Below are 10398 nucleotides of genomic sequence, written 5' to 3' on the forward strand. Positions count from 1 at the left end.
TGCTAATATTCGAAACTTTAGTGGGCCCCTTTTTGCTCTAAGCCTCCCCGTATTGCGGTCTGTTAGTTACGCCACTGGATGGAGGTCTCCGTTGCCACCCAGCAGTTACTTTTCTAAAATTACAAAAAATGTGGAGTTAAGAATAAAAGACACTTACTTTTGGTGTGCCCCTCGTACATACAACTGTTGATTTTCTGTAAATGTCAAGGATATGTTTATATAAACAAATACGAAATAACTTGGAAAAGTCTTCAGACTTCATGCCAAAATGTTAGTACTTTTTGCGTTTCCAAGTTAACTTTCACTGGCCAGGTCACGTGCTAATCTTCGAAACTTTAGTCGGTCCCTTTTTGCTCTGAACCTCCCTGCATTGCGGGCCTGTTAGTTACGCCACTGGATGGAGGTCTCCGTTGCCACCCAGCAGTTCTGAAATTATAAAACAAAAATATGGACTTAAGAATAAAAGACACTTAGTTTTGGTGTGCTCCTCGTACATACAACTGTTGATTTTCTGTAAATGTCAAGGATATGTTATATAAACAAATACAAAACAACTTGGAAATGTCTTCAGACGTCATGCCAAAATGTTAGTATTTTTTTGCATTTCTCTGTTGACTTTCGCTGGTCAGGTCACGTAGAAAAATAAATAAATAAATAAAAACCGCAAGAAAGTAAGAGGAACTTCCTTTTGTTTTGTTTCTCTTTCTGTTTTCTTATAATTTGACAAAGAAGTTGAGACTTGGCAGAAAACACAAATAAACTGTTGTAGATACTGATAAAAGTAATTTAATATTTGGAACAATTTTTGTGATAGGATACGGAATAATTTCCATTCCTTGGTTCCAATTTTCCGTAGCGGACGTTAGTCGTTACTTGTTTCTATAATAACAATGTAAGTACATTTAATATCTTTCGACATGGAATACTATTGTAGTTTTTGAAATTACATCATAAAATAAAAATAATAGAAATTTTAGTCGAGAGAAAAAGACGAATATTTCTTCCCTTTTGCTGAAAATGTTTAGAAAATATTTTCGTAAAGGATGGTAAATATTTAAGGTAGTAAGTCCCAATTTCCGGTTTGTGACAAGAGGAAGGGGGTCCGTGTAACTCGTTATGCGTGACTTTATGATTAATAACAGCACATTTGTTTTAATGTGTCCATAACTAGGTTGATTTTTAACGTAATAGACATGTTGCTAGTATACGTTATTGCATTGTAATAACCCGTCTTCCTGTAAGAAATAAATCGCCCAAAACAATGTCGACGACAGGCACCTACGATTCAGATGAGCATACCACCATGGAAGAACTAAGACAAGAAATTGAGCGATTGAGTCGTGAATTAGATCAGGCAAGCAGTGAAAAAATTCAGTCAGCGCAATACGGACTAGTTCTTCTTGAAGAAAAAGAAGCATTGCAACAAAAGTGTGAAGAATTAGAAACTCTATTTGAAAATACAAGACATGAACTGGATATTACTCAAGAGGTCAGTAGCAGTGTCGGTCTGAAAACCTTGGCCTTTTTTCTAAACCCTCCGGTTTGTGTGTCACTAAGGTGAAGGGATAATAAATTTGTTATTTCTTTTGTTTTAGGTGTTTAAAGCTCCGAGTTTAACTAGGTGATGGATGGTAATTGTAGTGGTAGGTGTGCCACATCATAAGATGGATGTATAGAACCCTTTGTTTATTTTAGTTAATTAATCATTCAGAGAATTTTAACCATATTCATAGACGAATTAATGTCATTGTTGAACAAATCTAGCATTGGTAGCTTATTTGCTTGCCTTAACTGAATAACAATAATGCCTATTATGACCATACTTACATAGTTAATAGATGATTCGGTATCGTAGGCGCCGACTTTCAAATTTTTTAGTGGGTGGTTACGCTTCGGTACTTGTAGATAAATCACCATATATTTTATGTTTTGAAATAGAGCCAATAGACCAGTATATCGTAAGGTGGGGGACTCTGCCTGAGAAGCGTGAAAGATCTTCATGGGGGCACAGACTTCTGAAATAAAATGAACCGTGATATTAATTTTTAACTGCAAAGGTATTCAATTCTTTCTATACGATTACGTAAACTGAATATTGAATGAAACAAATTAAAGACTGAGATTTTGTTTTTCCATTTCAAATGTGTTTAGCAATGTAGGCCAAAGGAAAGCGACAAAAAAATGTAAAATAATAATTCCAATCAAATATGGAAAACATTATAGAGACTAACTTGAGTGAAAGCTGAAAATTACAACTTTTGTATTTTATACAAACTTTTTGGTACACTTTACAATACATTCTTCAGCTGCTTATCGTTAATAGTACCGCTTTAAACAGGTTAGTAAAGCAAGGTAGGAATAGATTAGGGAAGTTTGAACCAACATGTTAAAATTAATCGGTGATACATATATTGCCCACATGTGAACCAATGCTTTTAGCTTAGCTTAGAATAAGGTAGGATAAGGGAATGGAATTTAGTATCTCCCCAAACCTATCGACGGCTCCGGAACCGGTACTGTGACGTATAGAGAACAGTTTTAAATGACCTTGTTTATGTGTATACACACCATCGCTGACGCGCCTGCTCCTTACGAACACATCCTCTGGCTATCGCCCCTCTGCTGTGTTACTGTCCTGGGCTTACTACCGTATCGCCGGACCAATTTGGAAATCGATAGAAGTACCAAAATGTACTGCATTCGGTTATATTTAGTTGGATTACATTAAGTTCCTTTAGATTACGTTATTAGGCGTGCAGTTTTACTACTCGAATTATATACTACGACTAGTATAAGTAGTAGTAGTAGTTGGAACGGGGTAGAAGCCCCGCAGGGGTTGGTTGGGTTATATTCTTAACATGAAATGGGCAAATTAAACATTGCCCAAATTTTTCTGTACATTTTACAATCTATGTATCCGTGTTGTAAAACAAGTGTACCTCTCTGCGAAATAGCCCATCCGCCTCCACTTACTTCAAAAACAACCCCCTTCTTAACTTCTACTACTTCTCCTCTCTGACTTTCACTCATTCTTCCTCACAAACTTAAATAAATTCTTCAATTGACCCGGTAAATTTCCTAAAATTGGTCAGGGAGATACAGCAGTTAACTTCTGCCCCCACTTGGTTCAATAGCATTTATGCTTTTTAGTGGGCACCTAGCACAAGTTGGCACTGCAGTTCTTATGCCATACATACACACTATAATACTCATCACAATTACAAATAACGAGTCGTAATCAGTACTAAGTGAGCCAGAGTCACTACCAAGTAATTTGGAGGAGAAACTAAATAATACCCGGATAAGGTGTGTTAGCTTAATTTAGGTTTAAATAAATCTGGTGCACATCTGCGGAATAAAATTCATTAATTGAGTGTAATTTCTCATGTCTAAGAATGCCGACTGGATCGGGTATGTAAAGTTCAACCAAGTCTTTTTATATTTTGTGAAAACAGGAAATAGCAAAGTCACCCTCTAAGTTACGTAAAGGAATAGTTTTTGAAATACACTAATGCTCTCAGTGTCACTCGCTATAAGTGACCTGAGCACTTTATACTGGCATCGTCACCCAAGTAATATGCATACATATTACTCAATATTAGATCACAACCCGATCACAATGCATAAAACCATTAATCATTACAGACACTTGCTAAACTGTCAATTCGTTAATAAACAAAGCTGTCTCGAAATACGTGTTAACGGGATCAAAACATTCTGAGTGAAGTTAGGGAAGTACAGTGAACTTTCTCTAATCGGGCCGTTTGTACTCCGGTCCGCCCTTCTCTGTTGAACTCTTTGCAAGCATGGAAGGGGAGTCGCAACAATACAGTTTCTTAGTTTTCCGCCTACCTCATCTAATACAGTGCGTTTCGGCGATCTCGATAACCCAACAGAACGTTATCTAATATATGACGGATTAGTAAAACTCAACCGATCGTAGTCTTTGACGTGGGAGACCCGGGTTTGATTCCCGGCGGGAGCTTATGTGGTTCGGATTCCATGTTGTTAGTAGGTCCACGTCTCATATAGCCTCGCTGCTGAAAGGGACGCTAAACTAAAATCAACTCAACCGACCGTAGTTCAGATCGATGAATAAAGCTGTCACCTTGCGTTTTCGGGACATTCAGGTATCGTGAAGACTTTAATTTCTTCTACACCCAGTGAAACAACATAATCATTACTCGATAAGCGAAAAAATAACTGTAGAAATCAGCATAATTTCTGCTTGTTTATTTGATTAAGGTTATAAACGCAGGGTTTCTACTCGTCCTGGAAATCGTGGAAAATCTGGAAATGTCCTTGAATTGATTGTACCCTGAAAATGTCCTTGAAAATGGATTTCTGTCCTTGAAATTTACAGAAATACTGAATGTCAGATTTTTCATAATTATAATGAAGATTTTAATTGATTGCTATTTTTGTTTGCTATTTCTGTTTTCGTGCTGAATTCGTCATGATCTTGCATATGTGGGTAGTTGGTGGGCTTGCTTTCTCCCAACAGGATGGTTGGCTAGGAGAACTTCTTTCTTCTTCTTTCATTCACTTGTATGTCAACCCATTCTTGGATGCTGTCTTCACTAGCACTATCCTCCAGAAACTATACTTTGTACCAGTATCAATCTTCCATAATCAGTCTATTTTCGCAACCACACTTTTCATTAAAATTTACTGAGCAGTTGAAAGATGCACTTCCTGGGTATAAGTTGGACCCTGAGAGGCTGTATTGTTTTTACACAAAACTGTTGGGTGGTTCGGAAGATTTTAAAGCTTTGTTGTTAAATCATAAAGAAGCTTCTGGTTTTATCTCATGGAGAAGCTGCTTTCGAACAAAGGCTACAGCATAAATAAAGGTCTGCTTGTTGAAAATACAAAGGAGAAATCATTGGTCGGTTTGAGATTGGTGTATGATAAAAATTTCTCATAAGGGCCTTACTTCAATCAACATCACGAAAGAAATGTTGCATCATGACTTCCAGGCAAGGTAGCGCTGTATGGCAGAGCTGGAGAAAATAAGGACTGTTCAAAGAGAAAGTGAAGTGCAAAGCAAGATTAGAGATAAGTGAAAATGCACACCAGCTGCAGAGAAAGAAAACAAAATTGATGGAAACAAGTGAAGCTTGCTTGAAGTCACGCAATGAAGATGCCATGTACAAAAAATATTTTTTGTTTGTAAATTTGTTCGGTCCACAATTAAACTGTCATGAAGAAAGAATGAAAATACATGTGCTGGATATGGGTGTATCGAGTGGCTATAAGGGTGTTCGGAGGCCACTAGCAAGAAAGATAGAAAAATAAAGAAAGCAGCACATTATGCTCCGCTTTGCATATTTAATTATTGTGTGTTAATACTGTACTTGCATTAATATTAACTGCATAAGCTACTGTAGTTTTTTTTTTTTTTTTGGGGGGGGGGGGGCGGAAGAGTGGGAATTCTGTAAACCTAAAGTTGACGAAAACAATTACTAAAACAAATAATAAGAATATACTTACTGTAAAGTAGAAATAACATGTTTGTATAGAAAATTATGGTTGAGTGGCAAACCACCCGTACTTCCCCAAAAATTTAACTGAATGGTAATATCAACACTGTTCTACTTATTTAAGTATAAAGGTAACCAAAGAAGTTCGGTCGCTTTTTCTGGAGGTCTGTATTCTATTGGCTTTCACACCGTAAGTTGAATTCGAATGGAGATAAGGCGAAGGTCAGTTGTTGGTGTGGGTATATTCAACATACTACCTGGTTGTGGCAGTTCAATTACACCATGAACTTGCGTAAGGACAGAGTGAATATGGGACCTCCACATAGCGTCATAAGAGCGTATATGCTCTACGAGTTCAAACTGAAGTCAAACGCCGCTTAAACGGGGCAGATGATATGCCAGATGAGGGTGTCGTGACTACGTGGACAGTGCATCGGTGGTTTAACAAGTTTAAGGACGGTGACGAAACACTCGAAGACGCACCACGTGTCGGAAGACCAACACATGTACAAAATGAAGATCTTCAGACAGCAATTGAGGCGAACAGTGGTCAGACGGGAGGAACTGGGACTACAATTCAGTGTGAGTGGAGAAACCATTCGGTAGCACCTCCATCAACTTGGGAAGCACCACAAGTTGGGTAGATAGGTCCCACATGATTTAACTCCGAGCCTAAAGGCAGCGTGAGCAGACACTTGTATTTCTTTGCTGTCTCGTCTGAGGAAGGAGCCATTTCTTCACATGGTGTTGACATGTGATGAGAAGTGTGTCCTGTACAAAGCTCCACGGTGCCGTAATCATTGGTTAGCAACCCATGAACCGGTTACAAAACAGCCGAAACCAGCATTGCACCAGAAGGTCCTCCTGTATGTAGGTTGACTGCTCGCGTCATCGTGCATCGGGAACAGCTACCAGCTCTTATCGTTGGTCAGAACATCAGTGCAACTGTATACAGTAAGCAGTTGAGCCGTTAAAAATAAATAAAAAAAAAAAAAAAAAATCTGGAGCAGGCACTTCTGAATCGCAAAGGGATCCTTCTGTCACAGAACATCGCTACGCCCCACGTGGCTAGGATAACCTGGGACATCATTCTTCGCATTGGATGGGAAACACTATTGCATCCGCCATACTCTCCAGAGATTGAACCGTCCGATTATCATCTGTTGCATTCCTTGGATAATCACCTTAGAGGACGCAAGTTCAAATCGCTCGTAGAGGTGCAAAATGCACTTGATACTACCTTCGCTTCACGGCCCACCAAGTTCTACCGCGATGGAATCCATGGCCTTCCGGAACGTTGGCAGAAGGCGGTCGATGCTAATGGGGACTATATTTAATCTTCCATTTACGTCTCAGGGGACATATCGATGTTCGAAGATGGTGGGTGAAAAAGCGACAGAACTCCCGTGGTTATCTTTGTATATAAAACGATAAACTTCGCACACCAAAGTCATGGAACTATTTTCATAACGTCTTCTCAAAGTATGCCAACTACGAAACTGTATCCGAAATCTCCAATGGATTTTTGAGCCCAGGCGTAGTGGGAGCACCCATGTAGTTGGCAGCTGTTTTTGGTACATCTTATTGCGATAAGTAACAGGATTATTGTCTGAAATAATTTTTGTTTTCGTTGGATTGTATGTGTGAAATATCTGCTTGCCGAAAAACAGAGATTTTATCTTTTGCACATAGCTTCAATTATTATTAGTAGCGAACTAGTTTATGAAAAATAAATAAATAAATAAAAACGGCTTTTAAAATTCAGTCAAGTATTTATGATCGGCAGTTTTCTTTTTGTTCCTATGGGTATTCATATAAATAAAACACACTATGCATTGATTCTAGAAACCTATTTCAAAAATATACGTAAGTTAATAAATGGAAACTACTAGTGGGACATAAGTAACCTACTTTAATTTCGTAAATAGTATACCCCGATTCCCGTAATATTTATTAAAGAAACTAACTGACATAATTATAGTATAAATATTGTACCAGCGAACTGATTCACCTGGAACCAATTCCTCGCGCTGGTTAGCAGGTCCGAAAGACTGATCTTAAAATGTTTCGAGGAACAGATTCTTAGTATACTTGCCACGCTCAAATCGTCCCTAACAGGCTTCGTTTGTTCTTAAGCAGAAAATTTACCCTAACCGCATTTATAAATAATGCTCCAAATAAGCTACAAAAAGTGGATATATTTGCTAGTATGTATCAATAATAATAATAATATCATTAACAGAAAGACACTAATATAGTCCTTTAAAAAAAATAATCCAACGTATTAAATATGCAGCTACAAAGATCAAACGTGTTCACTAAATTTGTACAAGAGGATAAACAAATTTGACATATCTTTCTTTTCCAACGGGTCAACTGGAAAACCACCCTCAACTAGAGGGACTTGCTGAAGTATTCCTTTCAGGTAAGAAACAATTGAGTGTCATTTCACAGTGTGAAGCTGACTTCCAAACTTCCAATGCTCAAACTTAAAGTGTTGCATCTATAAGTACTTGTTGGAATAGAGTAATAAAATCAAGAATACAGCATACTCCTTGGACGCTGGGTCCATATGAAGATGGCATTACTCGCTATTTCCTTACTGTTTTCGTTGTATGAGGATAAAGGCTGAAACAAAAAAAATCTTTTATTTCAACCACTTCCGGTTTGAATAGAGGGCTTAAGGGAGAAGATGAAATCTGTTGTTGGAACGCAGAATCGATTGAAAAAATCTTAATAGCATTTATCGTTTGCGCTCTACGGAAATAAGTATTGAAACCGAAAGTAATTTCGATTTCGGTAGTGTGTTTGTATAGTCGTAATACATTGTCTTGAAACGTTGAATCGTTTACAAAAAACAACTTTTTGGTATGTGTTACTGTTTTCGTTCTACGGCGAGAAACGTTAAAATCGGTATTGAAATCGGAAGAAATAGTAAATTTGACCCACTTGTTGTTTTGGAAGAGTGTTGCGGATAGTGATGCTATGTTGTCTTGAGACAAATATATATATGTACGGTGCACAGTTATTTGCCGTCGATCCAGTGTCTCAAGCATATACAAAACTAAAGCGATACAAAAATGTAACCAGTATTTCACCAGGGAGTATTACCCTGTGCTAATTAAACTCACCAAGGATTTTGTTACGGATTATTGTTACCCGCTTCCTAAGATTCTGCTTTTCTTATCTCGTGTTCTCATCTCAACCTTTTTAAAATCTTTTTATAGAGGCATTCCAACTAAGATAATGTAATCACACATATTTTACAATCGAGCGACGGATCTTGCCCATCTTGAATATGTTGATGTAATTATTCGCATTATATTAAGCGACAAGTTTGAATAGTGGAGCAAGCGCGTGGAACGAAAGAAAGGGGGAAAAATAGCGTTATTTGACTTGCATCCCTGCCTATAACTTTATAATAATGTGACGCTGCAAAGCATGAAGATGTGTGACCCGTCGTATTTATTTGTATGTTACACTTTCAGTCCATTAATTTTCAGTGTATTTATTTCTGAATTTCTTAACTCTCAATCCGGTACTTTATTCAGTTAAGTACTCGTTTCTTAGGACATTGGGAGATAGAAACTCCCTTCTGATTTGCCATTAAATCATTTAAATACATACACAACTTTTTTAATGTGTAGTACGTATATTTAAAATAATGTGGTTGTGTGAAATTGATGCATGTTTACGTTGAAACAGCTATTGCATTTGAATATGCACTCAGCAAATTGAAAAATGATAAGTATTAAGCACTTACCTTTATTGCATCATGAGGAGGGCTAATTCTGCAGTGTTTCGGTAGTACTTGTTACTGTCTATATCTTTATCAATAGGGTTGGATTACTTATGAGCACATCAGTTCACCTTCATTTCGCACCATTTGTCTTTAAATTAATGTATATTATTAGTAAGGCGTTTGCTAAATATTAATTAATATGCGTCAGTTTATTTCGTTAAGCAATTATACACTACAGGTGTTTGTTACAGCGCCATTGCTTCTACAAGATATTGCTTTTTAGCGAAGCTTCATTCCGATGAGTTATAAAACAACAACATTGTAGTCATTTGTTCCTTTGGAAAGGGTAGCAACAGAAATGTTCACTGAAGATAGGGCTACATATTGTTACGAGTATATCTAATTAAGTTGTGTTTTATGGGTTCTGTTCTCTACTAGATACATTGACCGCATAATATAACAAAAAATGAAAATTTTGTCTCGGCTGTATATCAATATATTTAGTGTGAGATACTCAAGTAAATGACATATTTACATTTTTTAAGTAGCATAAATATTGTGCGAATTCTAAACAGAAACTAATTATCATATATCCACTAATTGTTATTGTTTCTTTCTAGGCGCTGGCCAAATTCCAGACAAGTCATAAGGTGACAACTAAGACAGGCATTGAACAAGAAGAGTCTCTGCTCTCTGAATCAGCAGCTCGTGAAACCTCGCTGAATTCACAAATTTTAAATCTTGAAAATGAAGTTAAACAGGTAATGTTAACATAATTTCCTTACGAAAAATTGTAGTGTATGGTTTGAGTATGTTTTTTGTTGTTGTTGTTGTTGTGTATCCTCCTATAATGACATAATTTGCTTTTCTTTCATTATAATGTAAACCTTGTGAAGACCAATCTTACCAGTAAACTCAAAAGGTAAACACCTTGCTCTTCTATATTTGTAGTTAAAAGCCTTTCGATTTTCTTTCATTTCTTAACTAAAAATCTCATTGAGACATTTATTTATATATTTATTTTTTCGTTCATCTGCAACGTTGAGCTCAAGTAGTTAATGTTATTTCGTTTCGAGGCAGTTTACACAGCTAATCCTCACGCTGCCACCAGAGTACTAGGGTTGCTTTGCTCCAAGATCTCCATAGTACTAGGGACACAGACAGGATTGGCTG

At 37.1% G+C, this 10398-nt stretch overlaps 1 pseudogene across 1 annotated transcript; it reads left to right on the forward strand.

Annotated features, from left to right (window-relative positions):
- The first annotated feature begins 1051 nt into the window (after nt 1-1051).
- LOC145678235 (protein bicaudal D pseudogene) lies at nt 1052-9986 on the forward strand (annotated as a pseudogene). The gene is made up of 2 exons (XR_014130315.1): nt 1052-1489; nt 9846-9986. The product of XR_014130315.1 is annotated as a protein bicaudal D pseudogene (transcript).
- Nucleotides 9987-10398: the final 412 nt, after the last annotated feature.

This window comes from Thermobia domestica, unplaced genomic scaffold, assembly GCF_964235325.1.
Source record: "Thermobia domestica unplaced genomic scaffold, izTheDome1.hap1.1 HAP1_SCAFFOLD_2152, whole genome shotgun sequence".
In the NCBI taxonomy this organism is placed as follows: domain Eukaryota; kingdom Metazoa; phylum Arthropoda; class Insecta; order Zygentoma; family Lepismatidae; genus Thermobia; species Thermobia domestica.